Genomic DNA, 25,010 nt, shown 5'->3' on the forward strand with positions numbered 1-25,010 from the left:
AAATGGGCCTCCTAAGGAAATTAAAATATTAAATTATGGAAATAATAAAATAAGATTAGATGACATCATCAAATTTTAGAGGGAAAAAGGAAAAACTCATTTTTTCAACTCGCATTTTCAATTTAGCTCCCTATGGGTTTACTCAAATTTCAAGCAACAACACTCGTTGGATGCATAATTTGATTACTCATCCAAGGAGTACCCATGTTTCATACTTTCAGTGGATCCTGCTACAGGAAAAATGAGAAATAAATGAAAAACGAGATTGCAATCACGCTTTTCCATGTATTTCTCATTTTTCATGTCACAAGGTCTATCCAAAGTATGCAACATGGGTACTCCTTGGATGAGGAATTAAATTTTGCATCTAATGAGTACTCCCACTCGAAATTTGAGTAAAACCTTAGGGAGATAAGATGACAATACGAGTTGAAAAGTAGTTTTATTATTTTATTATCTTTTAATCCTTTTACATTTTTACTCCAAAAATAGAAAATCATCCCCATGGTTGACATCATCATCTTGAATCCTATTGCGTGTTATAAAGTTTATTTTGGTTGTACATTTTTCTTAGGAGACCCATTATTAAAATTGGCAATTAGGGCAAAAAACTTCATGTGGGTCATCTTATTCATGGCTGATAATATTTTTATTAGATTCCTCTTGTCGAGAGGTGTAGGATTGATATAAATATCATCCGATTCCGATAAGTATTCATGGAGATATGAATTTATTTTGATTATGGAATTATTATCAAGCCGACCTACAACTCGTGTAGGCTCAGAAGCCCAACAGTCGCATCTATTCAAACACCAACGTTGTGTATAAATATAAGAGGACCTTTCCTCATTTGTACTCATTCATCTCATCACATCTCTCTCTCTCTACTACACAGAAATGAGTCTCTTCTCTACTACGCAAAAAAGGGCCTCTCTCTCACACATGTGAAGCCGGAAGCTATTGAACCTGAAGCTGCAACTGCAGAAGTAAAGATTGACCTGCTTGGACTAGAAGATCTCCTCTTTATAACTGTGTTGTAGGTCCATCTGGATCTCCTCTGAAAGCCACAACTTTTGGTGGTGGAATGAAGTCAATCCGACGAATGGTTTGCAAGATATCGACTGCCCTAGTTTGAAGCCGGAAACTACTGAAACTGAAGCTGCAACTGCAGAAGTAAAGATAGACCTATGTGGACTAGAATATCTCCTCTTTAGAACTATGTTGTAGGTCCATCTGTATCTCCTTTGAAATCTGCAACTTTTGGTGGTGGAATGAAGTCAATCCGACGAACGGTTTGTGAGATATCATCTACCCTAGTTTGATAATGAAGCCGCTAGTGCTGATGCTGCTGATATAGGGTTTGTTACTGTTGATATGAATCAGATTTATTGTACTATTTCTCTCTGCTGAATTATTGAAGATAAAAGCAGATTTCATCAAAGGGTTTCCCCAGACATTGTGGGGTTTGTCCCCGGCTAGCCGCCACATGTTGTGTCTCTTGCCTTGGTTTGTTTTTTGTAAATCGTTTAATGTTCTATCTACACTTTAATTTATGTACATGTGATTGCTAATATGTGGAATATAATAAGAAAAATAAGTAAACTATTATAAGCATAGAACATACCATAACTTAACATGGTATCGGAGCTGAGGTGAAGACAAAGCCCAAGTAAGAGCAAGAAAAATTAGCAAAGAGAAGATTGGCAAAGCTATCCTAAAAGAACAATGGGGTCCTCAACACTCTTTCCTGCCGAAGACAAGCTCTATGAGAAAACTGACTATCACGAATGGAAGATGTCTATCAATCTAACCCTGGAGGATCAAGGAGTTTTTGGTCACGTGAGAGGCAATATTGTTGAGCCTCCATCAAATGCACCTCCTGTTGCTAGGAACAAATGGAAGAATGGAGAAATTAAAGTAGAGAAGATCATCCGGGACTCTATCAACAAGCGCTTGGTGGCCTACATCTGTGATCTAGACACCTCCAAGGAAATCTACGATAGACTGGTGAGTTTATTTAAAGTTAATGATGCAAATCAAGTTTTGTTTCTTAGAAATAAGCTGAGGGAAATCAAGAAGGGTAAAGATGAGAGTATGTAAGAATACTTCTTAAGAATCACTGAGATCAAGAACGATCTCCTATCTATTGGCGAAACTATTACTGACAGAGAAATGGCACTCACAACTCTCGGAGGATTACCATCTGAATGGTATGTGTTCAGGACTACTCTTCTGAACAATAATGTAATTCCTAGTTTCGAGGAATTAATGGCTAGATGCATTCAAGAAGAAACAAGGGTAGAAGAGTAGGAAATGCCCTTGCCTAAAGGTCCTCCTGCTGCTTTTTGTTCTCATGCTAAGAAAAGAAATAATTATGGGTCTAAATCGAAAAGAAAAGCTGGATCTAAGGGTGGAAGAAAAGGACGATGTTTCGTTTGCAATAAATCAGGTCACTATGTAAGGGAATGCCCTGATAGAAAGGACTCTCACCATGACGATGATCAAAATCCCTCTCATGGTAATCGAAGGAATGGAAAATTCAATAGCAAAGGTAAAAGGAATGCTGGAAATCAAGGAAGAGGGCAACCATTCAAGAAGGCTAGAAATTCCAGGTATGAATCTAACACTGTTGACAATAAGCAGGCTGAATATTATCTACCAGCTGCTCTATCTACCTCCACTCCTTCAGACTCAATGGGAATTTGGCTCATTGATAGTGGTGCCTCAAGACACTTCACTGGTTACAAAGAAGTACTCCATAATCTGGTAGAGAAAGAAACTAACCTGGAAATTGTCCTTGGAGATGACATGAAATACCTAGTGAAAGGTGTAGGCAATGTTTCTCTCAAATTGAATCAAGGTAATATGATTCGCTTACAAGATGTATTATATGTACATGATCTCCAAAAGAACTTGGTATCCATCTCGACAATGGAAGACAAAGGCTACAAGGTAACCTTCAGCGATGGTAAGGTACGTATATGGAAAAATAATGTTAAAGATGCTTTCACTCTTGGGTTTCAAGTTGATTCTTTATATCAGGCTGGTGGAAGTCCGCTACGTGTCATGTCTTGTGACACAATGCTTCAGTCCGAACTTTGGCATCGAAGGTTTGCCCATCTTCATTATAAAGCTCTACCTGATGTAAGACAGATGGTAACAAGGATGCTTGAATTCCAAGTAGAGAAAGAAGGTGTATGTCTGGGATATGCCGAAGGAAAGCTCAAAAGGGGACCATTCCCTTCAAGTCAAAGCAAGACCTCTGATATATTACAACTAGTTCACTCAGACATATCAGGTATGATGCCTATGAACTCCTTGGGAGGATATTCATATTATCTCACTTTTACAGATGACTATTCTCGAAAGACCTGGATATACTTCTTGAGAAAGAAGGATGAAGTGTTCCATTAGTTTCGACACTTCAAAGCCCTAATCGAGAATCAAACTGAAAAGAAGATCAAGATCTTAAGAACTGATAATGGGACTGAATATGAATCTAATGAGTTCCATGATTTTTGTAAAGAGGCTGGCATCAAGACGGAGACTACTACACCATATACTCCTGAATAGAATGGTGTGGCAGAAAGGAAGAACCACACAATTATGGAAGCTGTCCGGGCCATGCTACATGATCAAAGACTTCCAAAGTTTCTATGGGTTGAAGCTGCAAACACTGTCGTATATGTACAAAATTGATGCCCTCATCAAGCATTGGGTTCCAAGACTCCTGAAGAAAAGTTCATCGGTAAGAAACTTGATGTTTCTCATTTTAGAATTTTTGGAAACCCTGTATATTTTCATGTGCCGAAAGAGAAAAGAAATAAATTGGGTGCTTCTGGAAAGAAGGGAATTTTCGTGGGCTATGGTGAAAATACTAAAGGCTATAGAATCTATGTAGCCGGTCAAAGGTAAGTCGTAATTAGTCATGATGTCACCTTTGACAAAGATATGGCTCTCACCAAGGTGAATAATCTTCCAACTTTGAGGAGCTCTCAAGAAGCCGAAACCAGGGAACTGAAAGAAAATGATGATGAATCAATGCCTAATGTAGAAGAACCCATGGATTCAATTTATCCTCCTCCACATGAGCCTTCCTCTTTCAGGAAGAGGCCTTCATGGCTTAGGGGGCTACTTGATGATGCTGAAGGACATGCTGCACCTCAAGGAACCTTTCGTGAAAGTAAGAAACCTAATAGGTATTAGGGATACCTGACCATCATGAGCACGATCATACAAAATGAGCCTTCATCATTCTTAGACGCTGTCAAGCATCAAGTATGGAAGGATGCTATGACCGAAGAATATGAGTCTATCATGAAGAATGATGTCTGGGAAGTAGTTCCCAGACCCCAAGACAAGACAGTTGTTACTTCCAAATGGCTTTACAAGATAAAGCATGCAGCAGATGGAAGTACGGAAAAGTATAAGGCTCGTTTTGTTGCTCATGGTTTCTCCCAGAAGGAAGGTATAGACTATGATGACATTTTTGCACCTTTTGCCAAAGATACTACCATCCACTCGATCGTAGCCCTTGCCGCTTCACAAGGATGGAACCTACATCAGATGGATGTCAAGACTGCGTTCTTACACGACTCGATCAAAGAAGAGGTCTACGTGGAGCAACCCGAAGGATTTGAAATTTATGATCGAAAATCTCATGTATGCAGGTTGAAGAAGGCTCTCTATGGGCTGAAGCAAGCACCCCGAGCATGGTATGGGAGGATCGACAACTACTTGATGATGTTGGGATTCACTAAGAGTGAAGCCGATCCTAACCTTTACTTTAACGTTGAAGATGATAAACCTCTCATACTAGTGTTGTATGTGGATGACCTCTTTCTAACAGGTGCAGACCCTCTCACTGAGTGAGGAACAAACTTAGAAAATGTATATAGATGAGATTAATCATTTACCTTTCCAGATGGAATCTTCATATTGGTTTGCATATCATAAATTCTCACAAAATCCAAGGTAAATTCCATTTTTCTTCTGGTGTCGGTGTGGGTCATCTGATATATTAAAATAATATTCATAGAAAGCCTTGGAATATGCAAGACATTCTCAAAACTTCCAGCTTTGAATTGCACTCTCCCTTATCCAGTTGCTTCAATTGTAGAATTGTCCCCCATGAGAATAAGAGGTCTCGAGTGTGCATGTAGAGAAGAAAAAGATTCCTTTAATGAATCTGTATGACGTGAAGCTCCTAAATCGATGATCCATTGTTACAGTGTATAATTAAGGTCAATAAAACCATGACCATTGCCCCTTGTTTCTAATGGTTTTTCCTCTGTCTTCTTCCTTTCACTTTTTGGAATGTGATGACCAATATTATTTTGTTGAAGAGTCTTTTCCATTAGATCTATTGTCTTTTGCATGCAAGAGGATTCAGGATGATAGCCTCTATTACAATAAGGACACTTGGATTTTCCTTTCTTTCCCTCCTTACCCTTGGAGATGGAATGTTGGGTGTGTGTTATATAATTTCCACGACTACCCCACACGCGAGGGGTGGCAATCAGCCCTGTACGTTGCGTTGGATGTAGTAGGGGGGTCACATGGGCGGTGGATGTCCCCCCTATTGGGGGGTATGCAGGGGGGTAGTAGCCCTCCTACACGTGCTCCAGGGCAGCGCCCTGGGAATTTTTTTTTGAATCCTATATTAGGTTGGCAGACCTACCTATGGTTTTGTGCATGGATTTCGCACATGGTTTTTGGAATGATTCTTTTCTGTCCATGGTATTTTGTAGATCGAGTCAAGGTAACTATGGTTATGTTCTAATCGAAGGTTAATAGATTGGGGTTTATGGATGCTTCGGCATGTATATACATGTATTGTAACATTGAAAGGAATATAATGAAAAAACAATCTGGTAGTCTCAGTTTTGGCATCCAGGGGAAAATATCTGTGTATATGTGTTTTATATTTTATGATCTCACCATTGTTTATTTTCTATTTTTTAGAATTCGTATGCAGGTAATTTCTGTATGGGGTTAAAACCTACATTTGGTATCATAGTTGTTTCGGCTTCAAGGGGATGCTTTTGTTGCTGAGTGGTTTTGCTCAGTTTAGTGGGAGATATGTGGGATCAATTCTTGTGGTGAAAGAAGATGGCGAGCAGTGGAAAGATAGAGATCGAGAAATTTAATGGTCAAAGTTTTGATTTGTGGAAAGTCAAGATGGAGGATCTACTAGCGGATAAAGATCAGTGGATCACAGTAGAACCAAGTACTAAACCAACGAAAATGCCAACTGAAGGCTGGGGGAAGTTGGATTGGAAGGTAAAGAGCACAATACGATTATGTGTCTTGGATTTAGCATTGTTGAATGTATTAGGGGAAGCTTCGGTGAAGGCTTTGTGGGATAAGTTAGGGACTTTGTACCAATCTAAGTCTTCGATGAATAAACTGTTCCTACGGAAAAAGTTGTATAACCTGAGGATGAAAGATGGAGACCCGGTGATAGAGCATCTGAATGTCTTTAATACTATGATAAGCCAATTATTATCTGTTGATATTAAAATTTCAAATGAACATAAGTGCATTAGTTTTTTGTGTTCTCTACCAGATTTGTGGGATAGTCTAGTTGTTGCAATAGGTAGCAATGCAATTGCCTTGCAGTTTGATGAAATAGTATCATCCTTGTTGTCAGAGGAGATGAGATGGAAAAATATGGAGGGCCAGAATGGTGATGCCTTGTCTGTACGAGGACAGTCCCAGAACATAAACAAAAATAAGTCCTCGAGTGGGAGATCTAAATGTAGAGGGAGATCTAAATCTCTAGGAAAACTTGTAAAGGTGTGCTGGAAATGTGGAGAGGAAGGGCACTTCAAAAGGGACTGTAAATCTAAAACTCTTGATAAAGGAAAGCGATCTGATGATGCTCCTTCTCTAGAGGTGAAAAACACCTCAAATGAAGGTGGGGATGTGTACTTGGCTGTTAGGCCCCTATAATACTAGTGATTCCCCCATTACTATTGTCATTGTATCCCTTATTGTTATTTTTGTGCCCCTATTATCCCCATATTGTTATTAGTATGCCCCCTAGAAACCCACTATTGTTATTTTTGTTCCCTTATGTTATTATTGTTATGTTGGCTTGATTATATTGTGACCACTTAGACTCCTATATATAGAAGGGAGGTTTAGTCATTTGTATCATCAAGAATTATTCATTTGTATAATGTAAAGGAGGTTTCCCCCTCGAAGAGGCTGAATCCTAAGGCATTGATCTATCTTTTCTATCTTTTTGTGAGCTAGTTTCCTAACATTTGGTATCAGAGCCTTGGATTTTAGGCTTTCGCTGCTCCAAACAAGTCATCATGGAATTTTCGCTATACCTTTTTTTTTGCGACATTTCAGAAGCACAAAAACAAACCCATTTGAGCAAAAATGATTATAAACTTTGGATCCAAATTTCAGAGCTTTTGTGGTATATTTGCGGAGATATGATCTGAGGAAGGTAGGATTTTTGCAAACTCCCGAATTACATTCCAAACAGGTGACCTGGGAAAATCGTCATAATGTTTGTTTTGGACATCATATTGAAATTGCGTAAAAAGTTTCAGAAAGAGGATGGCCTATAGTTTTCTGTGTATCAGCTTCAGATACTAAGATTGAAACCATGACCTGTGGCATGTCATAGAAGTTTGCTCTACTGAACTAGTCTATAATTAGGTCACCATGGGAGATTTGGCATAACTCTTCCTTGGGGAATCCAATCTTGATCATACTTGTGGGGTTAGAAAGAGAACTCAAAGGGCTACCAGAGGACATGATTTTAGATATTAGAGGTCTGCATTTACAGAGATACAATAGATTCAATGTCAAACTCTTACAAAGTGGAAAAAAGGTGTGTAGATTTTTTTAAATTTTGCAAAAGATTGGTTTGAAAAATTAGTTTGACGGAATTAAAAGGGAATAGTGGAGAATTATTAGCATTAATTAATGCCCCGAAGAAAGAAAATGGAAACACCTAGTAAGCAACCTGAAAGCTCTAGCATGACTCGTGAAGAAGAGGAAGAAATGCAACATGATATATCAAAATTACAAGACCAAGTACAGCACATTTCACTTTCACTAAAGGTAAATGAAGCCAAGATGAATGGCGTGGAAGCTAATATGAATGGCATGCAAGATACGATGGATGGCATGGATGCTAATATGAATGGCATGGACGATAAGATGGAAGAATTAAAGATAAATTTGAATAAGTTGCTACAAGAAATGGTCACTAATGGTGAAAGGGTAGTAAAGGAAACTCATGATGAGAACAAAAGAAATGTTAATCATGATTTCATAGACTCTAATGTTGGATTGAAGACCCATCATGTTCCAAAAATCGATATGAGTAAGTTTGATGGTAAGGATCCCAGAACATGGATACCATAGATGGAGCAATTTTTCGATCTCCATAATGTGCAAAACACACAAAAGGTACGTATTGCAACTTTATGTTTGGAACCAAATTAGTTTGTATGGTATCGATGGCTTTGCTCTCGTAAAAAAATTGTCACTTAGGCAGTTTTTATAGAAGAAATGATAGCACATTATGAGGATACAAAAAGAAACACTTTTTTTAGCCAATTGATAGATCTCAAACAAAATGGTTCAATGATGGAGCACATTGAGGACTTCGAAAAATTGAACATAAGGGTAAAAGATATTCTAGACGAGCATGGGATTGATGTGTTCATAGGGACTTTAAAGGATAATATCCGACATGAGGTTCGCCTTTGGGAACCTGATTCATTGGAGAAGGCATTTAGGTTAGCAAGAAAAATGGAAAGCAAAATTATGGTAGCCAGGAAGCCTACCACTCACAACCATAAAGATGGAACTGTTGTTGCCCCTAGCCTTCCACAACCTAAAAGGTTGACACAACAACAATTGGAAGAAAAAGAGCAAAATGGCTTTGTTACAAATGTGATAACAAATACAGTAAAGGTCATAAATGTGATGAGAAGAAATTATTCTACATGGATTGTGAAGAGGAGGAAGAAACAGAACAAGAAATGTCAAAAGAAGAGGATATACTCTAGGAAAAAACCCTAGATAAATAAGAAATGAATCTGATCATATCTTGTAATGCATTGGCTAGAATTACCACTCCTCAAACTATCAAGATAGAAGGACATATCAAGAAGAAAAAGGTAATAGTGTTGATTGATTCAGGAAGTACCCATAATTTTATTCTTTGTAAGATAGCAAAGGAATTGAATTGCTTCTTATATATAGCACCAAAGTGTCAAGTGATGATTGCAAGTGGAGGAACCACAAATTGCTCTGGAAAGTGCCATAATATCAAGCTATCCATGGGAGAATATGTATTGAATAGCCCAATTCTTTCCATTCCAATGGGTGGTGTTGATGTTGTACTGGGAGTCCAATGGCTACAATCCTTGGGTACAATAGCTTTTTAATTTCAAGAACTTTTCATGAAATTCTCTTCAGAAGGAAAGGAAGTTGAATTAAGGGGTATTGCAGGGAAACTGGGAAAGATAATCAGCACTAACGGTGTGACAGCTTCTAAAGAAGGAAAAACAGGGTGTAATTTCACAATTATGTTTGCTAGAGGTTCCCACATCGAAATCATCTATTTCTCTAGATCTCCAAAAATTCTTGGACAATCATTCCAAGGTATTTGAGACTCCCAAAGGTCTCCCACCAATTCGTGATCATGATCATGCTATTCATTTGATTCCAGGAAGTGTTCCTCCAAACATCAGGCCGTACAAATATCCCTATGCCCAAAAGAGTGAAATTGAACATATGGTTGCAGAAATGCTAGAGGCTGGTATAATTCAACCTAGTCAAAGTTATTTCTCTACTCCAGTTGTATTGGTGCACAAGAAGGATGGGTCATGGCGCATGTGTTTGGATTATAGGGAGCTCAACAAGCTCACTACTAAAGATAAATTTCCCATTCCTATCATTAATGAATTATTGGATGAATTGCATGGATCAATTTACTTCACCAAGTTGGATCTTCATTCAGGATATCATCAAATTAGAATTAAGGCTGAAGACATTCCGAAAATAGCATTTAGAACTCATGAGAGTCATTATGAATTTTTGGTGATGCCTTTTGGCCTTACCAATTCACCTTCTACATTTCAAGGTTTGATGAATTCCATTTTCAAACCCTTCCTTAGAAAATTTGTGTTAGTATATTTTGATGATATACTAATCTATAGCAAGTCTTGGAAGGATCATGTTGAACATGTTGACAGGGTGCTCAAAATATTGGAGGAGAAACAATTATATGCAAAAAGCTCCAAATGTTTCTTTGGAGTACAAGAGGTGGAATATCTGGGTCATATTGCATCTCATGAAGGTGTTAAGGTAGACCCTAGAAAATTTAAAGCCATTAAGTAATGGAAAATCCCCACATATATAAAGCATCTACGAGGATTTCTCGGGTTGACAGGGTATTATCACAAGTTTGTTAAGAATTATGGGAGAATAGCAACACCTCTAACAACATTATTGAAGAAAGATCCATTTTCATGGACTCCAGAAGCAACAAAGGCCTTCGAACATCTTAAAGAAGCAATGTTCCAAGCACCGGTCTTAGCTACGCTAGACTTCACAAAACCTTTATTGTGGAATGTGATGCTTTAGGAAATGGAATTGGCGTTGTTTTAATGCAAGATGAAAGATCCATTTCTTTCGAAAGTCGTCCAATCAAGGGAAAGTATTTACACAAGGCTATTTATGAGAAGGAAATGTTGGCAGTACTACATGCACTTAAGAAATGGTGACCCTACCTAATGGGAAGACACTTCAGGGTAAAAACAGATCATGATAGTCTTAAATACTTTTTAGAACAAATATTATCCTCTGAAGAGCAACAAAAATGGGTCACAAAGATGTTGGGATATGACTTTGAAATCATCTACAAAAAAGGGAAGCAAGTTGTTGTGGCATATGCACTCTCAAGAAAGCATGAGGATGTGGAAGCATTGTTGTGCGCCATTTCTATTATCCAACCAGATTGGATAAACAAAGCAAGGGAGGAATGAAATAATGACGAAGAAGTGTGGGAACTCATTCGAAAGTTACAACAATATCCCAGTACATCTGATACATTTAGCTGGAAAAATGAGTCATTATGGTAAAAAGATCGCTTATACCTATTTAAGAATTTCCAACTCAAACAAAAGATTCTTATGGAATTGCACACTTCTCCCTTAGGAGGGCACTCAGGATTTTTAAAAACTTACCACAGGGTTAAGAAGGATTTTTTTTGGGATGGCCTTAAATTGGATATTCAAAAGTTTGTGGCAAAATTTTTGGTTTTCCAACAAAATAAAGTTGAAAAAATTAAGACCCCAGGTCTATTACAACCTTTATCCATTCCAAGCCAACATTGGGAGGAGGTTTCAATGGATTTTATCACAGGTTTACCCAAGTCTGAAGGAAAGAGTGTCATCATGGTTGTAGTTGACAAACTTACCAAGTATGCACACTTCTGTGCATTATCACATCCATTTAAAGCCAGTACAGTTTCTAATGCATTTATGGAAACAATTCAAAAGCTACATGGAAACCCAAAGATTATTGTAAGCAACAGAGATCCCATTTTCACTGGAAATTTTTGGGAAGAATTATTTTATTGTCTCGGTACTCAGTTAGCTCATAGTTCATCTTATCATCTTCAATCTGATGGGAAAACTGATATAGTAAACAAATGTTTGGAAGGATATCTTCATTGCTTTGTATCTGATAAATAGACACAATGGGTCAAATGGTTGCCTCAAGCTGAATGGTGGTATAACACTTCCTTCCATACTGCAACAAAAATGGCCCCATTTATGACACTTTATGGATATCATCCACCATCCATCACATAATATTTAAGAGAAAATTCTAAGGTTCAAGCAGTGGAACATCACATCGAGCATCAACAACAAGTTCTCCAACTCTTAAAGGATAACCTCATGTTGGCACAGAATAGAATGAAACAACAAGAAGATCAACATAGAAGTGAAAGAAATTTTGATGTAGGTGACTGGGTATTCCTACGTCTACAACCATATAAACAAATTTCCCTCAAGCAAGCTAAGAAGGATAATAAATTATCACCAAAGTATTATGGTCCGTACAAGGTGTTGCAAAATATTGGTACTATGGCATACAAATTGGAGCTTCCTACAGCTTCCCGAGTGCACCCAGTTTTCCATGTTTCATGTTTAAAGAAGGTTATAGGTGACAAGCTCCTAGTTCAAACAATATTACCAAAACATGACGAGGAAGGAAAAATCATATTGGAACCGGAAGTAGTCATAGAAACAAGAACTCGATAGCTACGAAATTGATCAATTTCGGAGTATCTCATCAAGTGGAAGAACTTATCCGTTGAAGATTCCACATGGGAGGATGAGAATTTTATACGGAAGCATCTAGAACTACTGAAGCGTTGAGGACAACACTTTTTAGAAGGAGAGGGGCATGTTAGACCCCTATAATACTAGTGATCCCCCATTACTATTGTCATTGTATCCCTTATTGTTATTATTGTGCCGCTATTTTCCCCATATTGTTATTAGTATGCCCCCTAGAAACTCACTATTGTTATTTTTGTGCCCTTATGTTATTACTGTTATGTCGGCTTGATTATATTGTGACCCCTTAGACTCCTGTGTACAGAAGGGAGGATTATTCATTTGTATCATCAAGAATTGTTCATTTGTGTAATGTAAAGGAGGTTGCCCCCTCGAAGAGGCTGAATTCTAAGTCGTTGATCTATCTTTTCTATCATTTTGTGAGCTAGTTTCCTAACACTGGCTTCTTCTTCAAGTATACACGTAGATCATGAGGCATGCTTTATTAACTCAGGTGCATCCTTTCACTTCAATCCCCATATAGAGTGGTTCTATGAGTATGAGAAATATGATGGTGGTGATGTCTTCTTAGGGGATGACAGGAAGGCTAGAATCATTGGTCAAGGAAAAGTCAAATTGAAGTTGCAAGGTGGAAGGATTAGAACACTTCCGTATGTTCTACCTATTCCTACATTGGCCAAAAATTTGATTTCTGTAAGAAACTTGGATGATGCAGGTGTAAAAACAGTGTTCGCGAAAGATAACTGCAAGATGGTTTGGGAAGCACTAGGATTGATGGGGGGAGTTCAGATTGGAACTCTGTACAAGCTTTAGGGTAGCATTGTTATTGATGGGTGCAACAGTTCTATGGTTCCTAATTGTGGAGTAGAAAATCTAGTTCTTTGGAGAAAAGACCATGCTATGGCATCAAAGGCTTGGACATATTGCAGAGAAGGGCCTTTGAATATTTCATGGTAATGGTATGGTAGAAGGTATGTGTAATTTCTCTCTGGATTTTGATTTCTGTGAAAATTATGTATATGGGAAGCAGAACTGGGTGAGTTTCCCCTCTGGTGCTAAGAGGGTGAAATAGATATTAGAGCTTGTTCATAGTGATGTGTTTGGACCTGTGTCGGTTCCATCACTAGGTAAGTCTGTGTACTATGTATCATTTATAGATGACTTCTCAAGGAATACATGGATATATTTCCTCAGGAAGAAATATGAAGTCTTTCACAGGTTTAAAGAATTTAAGCCTCTGGTGGAAAACCAGACAGAGAAGAAGATAAAGGTGTTGAGGAAAAATAACGGTGGAGAGTTTTGCAAGACGGAATTTGAAGGGTTATGTAAGAAGTGTGGTATAGGACGACATAATACTACTCCATACACACCTCAACAAAACAGAGTTGCACAAAGAATGAACAAGATGTTGATGGAAAAGTAAAGAAGCATTCTTAGTGGTGCTGGGTTAGGACATGAATTCTGGGTAGAGGCGTTGGAGACTACATGTTACCTGGTCAACAAATAACCTTCATCAGTGTTGGAGGATAAGACTCCATAAGAGGTATGGACTAGTAAGAAATCTTCTCTTTTACATCTGAGGGTATTTGAATGTGAATCATATGTACATGTTCCAAAGGAGAAAAGAACAAAGTTGGAAAGTAAATCTGAAAGGTGCATCTTTGTTGGGTATAAGGATGGTTTAAAAGGTTATAAGCTTTGGAACCCGGAAATAAAGAAGGTTGTATACAACTGAAATGTAGTGTTTAGAGAGGTGAAGGATGTTATTAAACATGAAGCCTGACCAAAGGAACATGAAAAGATAGAGTTTGAGTTAAAGGAGGAAGAATCTGACTCTACAACAGAAGAGGAATCAGAAGATGACGAGCCACAAACTCCAGCTATGAGAAGACCAATTCGAGAAAGAAGGCAGCCAGAAAAGTATACTCCATCTGATTTTTGTTCAAATTTTGCTTTATCTATTACTGATGATGATCTTAGAACTATCATGGGGGAAATAGATTCATAGGATGGAAAACTCCAGAAAGACGACATGGTTGATGAAATGGCATCTTTGCTAAAAAATGAGGCTTGGGATCTGGTGGATTTGTCAGCTGGAAGGAAACCCATTGGAAGAAAATGGTTGTTTAAGAATAATATGAATGTTGAAGGTAGGGTGAATAAATACAAAGCTCGATTGGTAGAAAAAGGTTATTCCCAGATGCCAAGAATTGATTTTGGTGATATTTTTTCTCCTGTTGCGAAGGTAGCTTCTATTAGATTACTTTTATCTGTTATTGCTGCTTTTGATTTTGAGGTAGAAGAGATGGATGTGAAGACAAAATTTCTTCACGTGGATCTAGAAGAAGAGATCTACATGAAGAAACATGAAGGCTTTGCGGTGAAGGGGAAGAAAGACCTGATATGCAGGTTTAAAAAGTCCCTGTATGGGTTAAAACAATCATCAAGGATGTGGTATAAAAAATTTGGTACATTTATATGGGGACTTGGCTTCACCAGAAGCAAAGAAGATCAATGTGTGTATTTTAAATTAATTGGTGACTGTTTTATTATCTGGTCTTGTATGTCGATCATATGTTGCTAGTTGGAAATGACAAAGAAATTATTCAGGATTTGAAGACCCAATTTTCCTCCAAATTTGACATGAAAGATATTGGTGCTGCAAACTATACTTTGGGCATGGAAATTAAATGAGATTGGGAAAAGAGGAAGCTTTGGTTAAACCAGAGGAAGTATGTCAAGACAATAGTGCAGAGGTTTAATATGCAATATAGTAAACTGGTGAAGGTTCCTATTCCTGTAGGTGTAAAGTTATCTATTGAACAATGTCCCAAGACACAAGAAGAGGAAGAGTAAATGTCCCATGTTCCATATGCAAGTGCAGTTAGTAGCCTAATGTATGAAATGGTCTGTAATAGACCAGACATTGCACATGCAATGGGAGTATTGAGCAGGTTTATGTCAAAACGAGGGAAGGAGTATTACACAGTTGTGAAGTGGGTTTTCAGGTATTTGCGTGGCACTAGTGATTATGGTTTGTGCTACCAAGTGAGACTAGGATTGGACAAATTTTTGGACATTTGTGGCTTTCTTGATGTAGACTGGGCTGGAGATCTGGATCAGAGAAGATCTACAAGTGGGCATGTGTTTAACCTATTTGGAGGTACAGTTATTTAGATGAGTAAGAGATAGTCTGTAGTGGCACTTTCAACTATAGAGGCAGAATACATGGTAGCCACTCATGCAAGCAAGAAGCAATTTGGTTGGAAATATTGTGTTCAAGTATGGGGTTAGTACAACGAGCTATACAGATAGACTATGACAGCGAAAGTGAAATTTTCTTGGCAAAGAACCCTGCTTATCATACAAAGACAAAGCACATTGATGTTCAGTATCACTTTGTGAGGGATATGGTTGAGGAAAAAAAGGTGTTGCTGGTAAAGGTGGACACTTTGAAGAATACTGCAGATGGATTGACTAATTATGTGAGCACTGAGAAGTTCTCTTGGTGTAGAGAAACAATGGGCGTTGCAGGGCTTGATCAATGACTAAGCTCTACTATGGAAAGAAAGCAACAAGGGGGAGAATGTTCGGTGTGTGTTATATTCTTTCCACGACTATCCCATGAGAGGGGGGGTGACAAGGGGGGCGGCTGCCCCCCCCTATCAGGGGGTATGTAGGGGGCCAGTAGCCCCCCTACACGAGGTCTGCGGTAGTGCCCCAGGAATTTTTTTTTTTGGACCCTATATTAGGTGGGCGGACCTACCTATGGTTTTGTGCATGGAATTCACACATGGTTTTGGGGATGATAGTTTTCTGTCCATGGTAATTTTTTAGATCCAGCCAAGGGAACTATGGTTATGTTCTAATACATGGTTAATGGATTGGGGGTTATGTATGCTTTCAAAATCTATATACATGTATTGTAACATTGAAAGGAATATAATGAAAAATAAATCTGGTAGTCCCGGTTTTGGGATCCAGGGGAAAATCTCTGTGTATATCTATTTTATGTTTTATGCTCTCGCCATTGTTTATTTTTTGTTTTTTAGAATTCGTATGCAGGTAATTTTTGTATAGGGTTAAAACCTACATGGACGAATCACCTAGAGGTTTTGTCTTTCCTCTCTTTCTTGGATTTGGATCTCTTTCCTTTCCTTTGAGTTTGGATTGTTGATTTGGTTTCGAGTTGGACTTTCCTCTTTCATGCATGGCAAGTGCATGTGCATCTGAAGACTTTAGTGAACCCATATTGATGAACTTATCCTACTCATGAATGAGAGACTCGATAAATGCATCAAGTTTGGGTATTTTCCATTTATCTGTGGTTACAAGCTTAACTATATGAAAGGTAGAAAAAAAAACATATTCCAGACATAATGTAGACAAAACAGAAAATATCAATTGACCTTACTATTTGGATTTATTGATCCCATAGTCCTGTAATTGAAGAAGCAATGATTTTAATTTTTTAAAGAAATCATGAATGTTCTCAAAGTTATTTGGATCTAAGGAATTTAACTCATTTTCGATAATATGAGCCCACATCTCATCTTGTTTTCCAAATAAATTCTCCAAGGTTGTCGAAACCTCATTCATAGTGGTGCATGTGTCCACATGGAAATGCAATGTTGGACATATGGTCAATCAATAGAAGACTGAAAGCTTCATCCATCTTGTTGAAGTATTTAAATTTTTCAATGGTAGGATTGGGTTCAACTTTTGTATTCATAACTATCTGACACAAGCCTTTGCCTCCAAGGCGAAGAAAAATATTTGGCTTCCATTAGAAGTAATTATATGAAGTGAGAATAGCTGAATATGGGAACTTCATTCTTTCACCTTGAAGTTGTAGGAGAAAATGTAATAATTCTCTAAAATTTTGATTAGAAAAACAAATCTCCCAACAATTTCCAATTCTTGATCTTAAAACCTACGAAAGATTATTTGTGCACCTTCTCAAGGCCCCTATAACTCTGATACCATGTAAAATTATTAGAGCATAGATATGGATGTAGCCAAAGAATAATGACACAATGTAATAACCCTGGGATAAAAGTTCATGTAATAAAGTTAATAAAGGAAAAATAAGACCAAGCTCATAGGACATGTATTCCAAGTTGAATGTTGGGAAAATCATCCTTGTGGGCATCACTTGTTGTTTATTATGGCTAAGGGGAAATTAGACAAGGAAAAGAAAAAACATTGTTGGCATTTATTCTATGAAAATAATGGAAAATAGGAGCAAAGGGAGGTGAAAGGTCGCATGTTACATGTCAGGAGGAAATTGAAGGAAAAAAGAGGAAAATTTAAGAAATTAGAGGCATCGATAATAAAAAGAAATCAAAGCATCATTTTCAGGCCTTTTGTCAATTGAGTTTTGGAATTGATTTCAGAGAGGAGAAGAGAACCAAGAGGAGAAGGAAAGAAATCAAGCAAAGGAAATACAACGATATCAAAGGAAAGACAAAGAACACAAAGGAAGGACAAGGAAAGCAAGAATCAAGCAAGGAAGAGTTGGATTAAGAAACTTCATTCGGAATATTTGTAGGTAACACGTTGCATGTATGATTTTCTAGCTGATTTTGGCATGCATGGTATATGCATGTGCGTATTTCATTTGTTGTCATTGCCATGGGTTTTTCTTGGCTTGACAGTGGTTTTAGCCATGCTTTGCCATATCTGGATAACCATGGTGTGATGGGATCCATCCTTGATTGAGCTTTGGATTGCCAAAAGGTTTTGGATCTAGGTGATGTGGTCTCATGAAAATCCCAAGGGTTGGGGGTGGAGATAGTTTTCTCCAGGAAGCCCTCGATAGGTGGGGGGAGACAGGAAAATTCCTCAAGGGATGGTGAAAGAATAATGATGCATCTAAGCTTGGTTTGGTTTTGTGAGCTTAGGACTGGTTTAGGTGTGATCACGATAAGGTGAGGGTGGAGGTGGTTTAACCTCTGGTTTCCCTTGGTTTTTCATGCATTAGTTTATCCCATGATATCCCACATTCATGCTTGGAATATGGCATTGGGGTGATTGGCTGAAATAAATATTTGGTTCAGCCATATCTATGGTCGAGTGGTATGTGGAAGTCCCTGACTTGATTGGATTTTGCATATGTTATTAAGAGCTAAGTTGCTCTTGTATTTTATGATTAAATGTAATTGTTATTATGTTTCTTTGATGGTTGTTCTATCATTGCTATTATTCTGGTTATATGTTGGTTATAAGCATGGTTTTATTACAGATTCTAGTCATGGATATCATTATGTGTTGATTGAAAATGAATGGTTATTGAATGCATGACCTAATAGATGTTATTGTAGTTGTTGTGAGAGGGCATTAGTCATTCTTTGTAAATCTCAGATAAGTTTCAGATCTCTATGTTTAGATATGCATTCATGAACTGTAGATTACATGTTCTCAATGTGTTTGAGAGAATGATTTTTATGGTTAGAATGGGATAGGTTAAGTCCCTGATCAAGTTTTTTGTTAAAGGATTTTCCTTTGTGTTATTTATCATTTCTAAGAGTTTCATTAATTTCTTAGTAGAGGGCTTGATCCTAGCCCTAAACAAAGTGGCTCGGATCTGAGGGTCACTGACACATAACTAAGTATATTAGGTCGCAGTCACTAGGAAGCATGCTCATGGGAGCGACTGGAGGGTTACATTCACTAGCTTTCCTTGTCATTGAAGTTATTGAGGCTCTAGTTCAGTAAAAAGGAAAGTTAACTCAAGGGTTGGGCACCTGGAGTGGTTGGTTAGCTCTTGGGGGTCCTATAACACCTGAGGGAAGTCAGTAAAGTGTCAATTTGTCGATTCCACTTCCTTAACCACATTTAGGAGGTTGATTCATGTCATAGTAGCCCTTCGCTCATGTTTACCCTGGAAGGATAATGAAAGTGGGTAAATGTGGGAGGTGGCATTATAGAGTGCTATTGAAGTAGGTTGCATTCTCTTTGGGTAGTATCTGATACCACAGGGTGGTATCAGAGCATGGTTCAAACACTTGGACTAGATGGGCTAGATGCATGAGGCTATGCGCGCATTGGCATGGTTATTGTTTTCATACATGAGGTCATAGTATGCAGTTGGTATAGTAATGCATGATGTTTTCATATTGATGTAATTATGATTATACATGTATCGTGCTAATGTGGACTCATTTTGCAGATGAGAGAAGACTCCCTTGAACGTCATTTAGGTATCATTTTGGTTGTGGTATCTATATGGTTTCTTTGACATGGTACACTTCTAGGTCAAATCTGACGAGCAAAATGGTGGACTACAGTTCACATGACTCTCCTTACATATCAGTTGGGATGCAAGGAGACAAGTATTCTCCTGATATAGAATATATGTTGAGGAGCTTGAGGGAAGAGATCAGAAGTTTCAAAGCAAACAATGATAAATTGGTTGAGGTTTAGGAAATAATTGCAAGGGCTCAAGAAAAGAAGGCAGAGGCTAATGCAGTCATCATTCATAGTTTGTCAGACTTGCCGAGACAGGTAAAATTGAGGATTAGTCAAGAATTGGAAGAGAAGACTAATGGGGCATATGGTAGTAGGTCTCGGTCATAATACAGGTTTGATAGAAGGGATATACTCAAAGGTGGCACATCATTGGTTACCCCTGATAGGAGGACTGGTATGTATGAGTTTCATTCTATTTCCTCATCCATGAGACATCAGTCTCACCACCATCATCCTTATAGGAGGAATGAGTACATGCCTAATGAGTTCAAGAAAGTTAAGTCCCTACATTTGATGGAGAGATGAAGAAGTCAGAAGATGCAGAGGCATGTTTTCTTGGGATGAAGAAATTATTCAGATTCCATAAGTTCTTAGAGAACATGAAAGCCAAAATAACCACCTTTAGTCTTAAAGGGAAAGAAGATATCTGGTGGGAATATGTGAAGAATGTAAGAGGTATTTTAGAAGAAGAGTTGAGTTGGGATGAGTTCGAAGAATCTTCAAGAAGAAGTACCTATCTGAGAGGTATTATGATGATAGAGCTAAGGAGTTTTATGAGCTACAAATGGGTTCTATGATAGATGATGTTAGGCCCCTATACTACTAGTGTAACCCCTTAACCCCTTATTGTTATTAGTACAATCCCCTTATTATATTGATGTACCCATGTAGTTCCCATATTGTTACTATTGTGCCCCATAGAAACCCACTATTGTTATTATTATGCCCTTACATTATTATTGTTATGTCTGCTCTGATTATATTATGACCCCTTAGACTCCTATATATAGAAAGGATGTCTTTTCATTTGTATCATCAAAGAATCATTCATTTGTGCAATGTAAAGGAGGTTTCCCCCTCAAAGAGGCTGAATTCTAAGGTGTTGATCTATCTTTTCTATCTTTTTGTGAGTTGGTTTCATAACATTTGGTATCAGAGCTTTGGATTCTAGGGTTTTGCTGCTCCAAATAGGTCATCGCGGCATTTTTGCTATAAATTTTTTTCTGCGACGTTTTAGAAGCTAAAAAAAAAAACCCATTTGAGACGAAATCACACTGAACCTTGGGTCCAAATTTCAGAGCTTTTAGCACTATATTTGTGGAGATATGATCTGAGGAAGTTGGTATTTTTGCAGACTCCTGAATTACATTCCAAACAGGTGACCTGGGGAAAATCATCATAACTTTCTCTATGAGCATTGGATTGAAATTTTGTAAGAAGGTACAGAGAGAGGAAAAACTGTAGTTTCTTGTATATATTCTTCCTTGGTGAATCCAATTTGGATCAAACTGGTGGCATTGGAAAGAGGACATAGAGGGCTACTACAGGTCGCAATTTCAGAACTGGAAGAATCGAAATTACAGATTTATAGTCATTTAAAGATCGAGCTCCTAAAAACAAGAAAAGACGATATAAGGAAGTTTGATGGTAAGGATCTGGTAAATTGGATATTTTAGATGGAGCAATATTTTGATCTACATGGTGTACCATTGTTACAAAAGGTATGTATTGCATCTTCGTATTTAGAACCGGATCAATTTTTATGGTATAAAGGGCTTTGTTCTCGTAAACAACTAGTTACGTGGTCAATTTTCACGGAGGAAATGATAGCACATTATGAGGCAAAGAGCAACACCTTCTTTAGAGCAACACCACAACAATTGGAAAGAGTAAAAGGGCTTTTTACATAGTGGAAAGTAAAATTATGGCAACAAGGAAGTCTACCCCTCACAACTATAAAGATGGAAGTGTTGTTTCTCCTAGCCTTCCACAACCTACAAGGGTTACACCACAACAATTGGAAGAAAAAGGAGAAAAAGGGCTTTGTTACAATTGTGATAGCAAATGCACTAAAGGTCATAAGTGTGCTGAGAAGAAATTATTTTATACAGAGTATGAAGAGGAGGAATAAAAGGATAAAAAAAATTCAAAAGAAGAGGATATACACCGAGACCCAACCATAGAGAAAGAAGAAATGAATCAGACCATATCTTGTAAAGCATTGGCAAGAATTACCACTCCTCAAACTCTCAAGATAGAAGGAAATATCAAGAAGAAAAAGGTGCAAGAAGTGAAAGATCACATCGAGAAAGAAGCAATGAATCCAACCATATCTTGTAATTCATTAGTTGGAATTACCACTCCTCAAACTATCAGGATAGAAGGACATATCAAGAAGAAAAATGTTCAAGAAGTGAAAGATCACATCGAGCATCAAGAAATGAATCCGACCATATCTTGTAAAGGAGTGGAAGAAATTACCACTCCTCAAACTCTAAAGATAGAACGACATATCAAGAAGAAAAAGGTTCAAGCAGTGAAAGATCACATAGAGCATCAACAAGAAGTTCTCCAAATTTTAAAGGATAACGCCACTTTGTTGCAAAATCGAATGAAACAACAGGTAGCTCAACATCATAGTGTAAAATGTTTTGATGCAGGTGATTGGGTATTTTTACTGCTACATCTCAAGCAAGCTATTTATGAGAAGGAAATGTTGGCAATACTACATGCACTTAAGAAATGGCAACCTTACCAAATGGGAATACACGTCAAGGTAAAAATGGATCATGATAGTCTTAAATACTTTTTAAAACAACTATTATCTTTAGAAGAAAAGAAAAAATGTGTCACAAATATGTTGGGTTATGACTTTCACATCATCTATAGAAAATGGAAGCAAAATTTTGTTGCAGATGCACTCTCAAGAAAGGATGAGGATGTGGAAGCATTGCTTTGTGCTATTTCTATTATCCAACCAAATTGGATAAACGAAGCAAGGGATGAATGGAAGAAGGACGAAGAAGTATGGCCACTTATTCAAAAGTTGCAAAAGATCCCAATTCAAACAATATTGCCAGAAATTGAAGAGGAAGGAAAAATCATATTGGAACCTAGAGCAGTCACAGAAACAAGAACCCGACAGCTATGAAATCGATCAATTTCAGAGTATCTCATCAAGTGGAAGAACTTACCCATTGAAGATTCCACATGGGAGGACAAGAATTTTATATAGAAGCATCAAGAACTACTCAAGCATTGAGGACAACACTTTTTGAAGGAGAGGAGCATGTTAGGCCCCTATACTACTAGTGTAACCCCTTATTGTTATTAGTACAACCCCCTTATTATATTGATGTACCCATGTAGTGCCCATATTGTTACTATTGTGCCCCATAGAAGCCCACTATTGTTATTATTGTGCCCTTACATTATTATTGTTATGTCGGCTCTGATTATATTATGACCCCTTAGACTCCTATATATAGAAAGGAGGTCTTTTCATTTGTATCATCAAAGAATCATTCATTTGTGCAGTGTAAAGGAGGTTTCCCCCTCAAAGAGGCTGAATTCTAAGGCATTGATCTATCTTTTCTATCTTTTTGTGAGCTAGTTTCATAACAAATGATGAGTATACTAGCAAGTTCCTGGAGCTATTGAGGCATGTTCCTTACCACAATGATAAGAAAGCAAAGATTTAGAGATTCATCAGTGGGTTTCCAGTAACATATATAGACCATATTGAATTCAATGAGCCACGGTCATTGGAGGAAGCCATCAAGAAACTAAAGCATTGTTATGAGAAATCAAAGCATAAAGCTGAGCCTAAGCATGAATTGAAGGGAATGATAAAGTTAAAGGGATGTGATCACCGAAGTGGGGAATACCTTAGGATGCAGGTGAGAAAGAGAATGTGGTTCCTTATAAGAAGTTTAATGCAGTTGAGAAGGGAAATGGGTTGCAGCCTGGAGAGCATCAAAGCAGAGGTGGTGGTAGGTGACTATTGCAGTGTTGGATTTGTGGAAAAGATCATCGCAGAAGGATTGCCCATTGTACTAGGGTGGAAATATTCATATCTATAATGCTCAGGAGGTGCAAATAGCTGGGGATATTGTCATAGCACTCCTCGGATTTATGCAATTGTGGAAAACAAGCAGGCAGATCACCATGCATCCATTATTGATATGGAAGGTAAGCTTTATGATTGAGTTGTTTCTATTTTGATTGACCCTAGATCGGGTAAGGGCTTGGGAATTTGATTTGAATGGTATCCCTACATTAGCACATCTAAATGTGCTTCTATTTGGATCATAAATTATGCTTCTGGTTATGGATTGGTTGTACCTCCATAGGACCAAAATAGATTGATATGACATGGCTATTGAGTGCATGGATGATGATTGGGAAAATAGAAACTTGCAGGGAAATAAGAAGCCTACATCAATGAGGATGGTTACAACTATGTAGGAAAAGCGTAGTTGTAGGAAGGGGTGTGTACTATTTGTAGTTAATATTTCTAGTGATAAGGGTAAGGATGTTGACTATGTGGAAGTCCTACAGAGGTAACCTATTTCCCAGAAATATCAAGATGTGTTTCTAGTATATATTTCATAGTTTCCTCCCCATAGGGAAGTGGAATTTTCTATTGAATTGATACCAGGGATAGCACCAGCATGAAAGGCACCATACCAAATGAGCACTCCAGAATTGGTGAATTGAATTTACAGTTGAAGGAAATGCTTGACAAGGGATACATTAGGCCAAGTGTATCGCCTCAGGGTGCACTAGTGCTACTTATGAAGAAGAAGGATGGTACTCCTAGATTGTATATTGATTATAGGCAACTAAACAAGGTGACCATAAAGAATAGGTATCCGTTGTCGAGGATTGATGACTTGTTTGAATAGTTGAAGGGAGAAATGTTGTTCTCAAAGATTGATTTGAGATCAGGATACCATTAGGTACACATCAAAGAAGAAGACATCTACAAGACTTCTTTCTCGACCAGGTATGGGCATTATGAGTTTTTTTTTTGTTCCTTTAGGTTTGAATAATGCTCCAACTACTTTCATCTGCTTGATGAATAATGTGTTGTGCCCTTATCTAGACAAGTTTTTTATTTTATTCATTGATGATATATTGATATATTCTAAGAATGAGGAAGAGCAATCGGAACACTTAGCAGCAGTATTGAGATCGCTAAGAGAGCATCAGTTGTATGCCAAACTTAGCAAGTGCAATTTCTTTCAGATAAAGGTACACTACTTGGGTCATGTTGTTTCCAAGGAATGCATAACAATGGATCTAAAAAAGATAAGAGATATCATGCAGTGATCAACTCCTAAGAATGTGGATGAGGTCAGATCATTCATGGGGCTAGTAGGTTACTATAGGTATTTCATCGGGAACTTC

The 25,010-nt window shown here is 37.8% G+C and overlaps 1 protein-coding gene across 1 annotated transcript in view; it reads right to left on the bottom strand.

The window, feature by feature from the left end:
* LOC149174835 (cysteine-rich receptor-like protein kinase 8) overlaps positions 1–25,010 on the bottom strand; it is a 118,397-nt gene that overhangs the window by 37,987 nt on the left and 55,400 nt on the right. The window lies entirely within an intron of this gene.

This window comes from Pinus tabuliformis, chromosome 4_1 (assembly GCF_031772625.1).
Source record: "Pinus tabuliformis cultivar Carrire ecotype Pingquan chromosome 4_1, CPIR1, whole genome shotgun sequence".
In the NCBI taxonomy this organism is placed as follows: Eukaryota; Viridiplantae; Streptophyta; class Pinopsida; order Pinales; family Pinaceae; genus Pinus; species Pinus tabuliformis.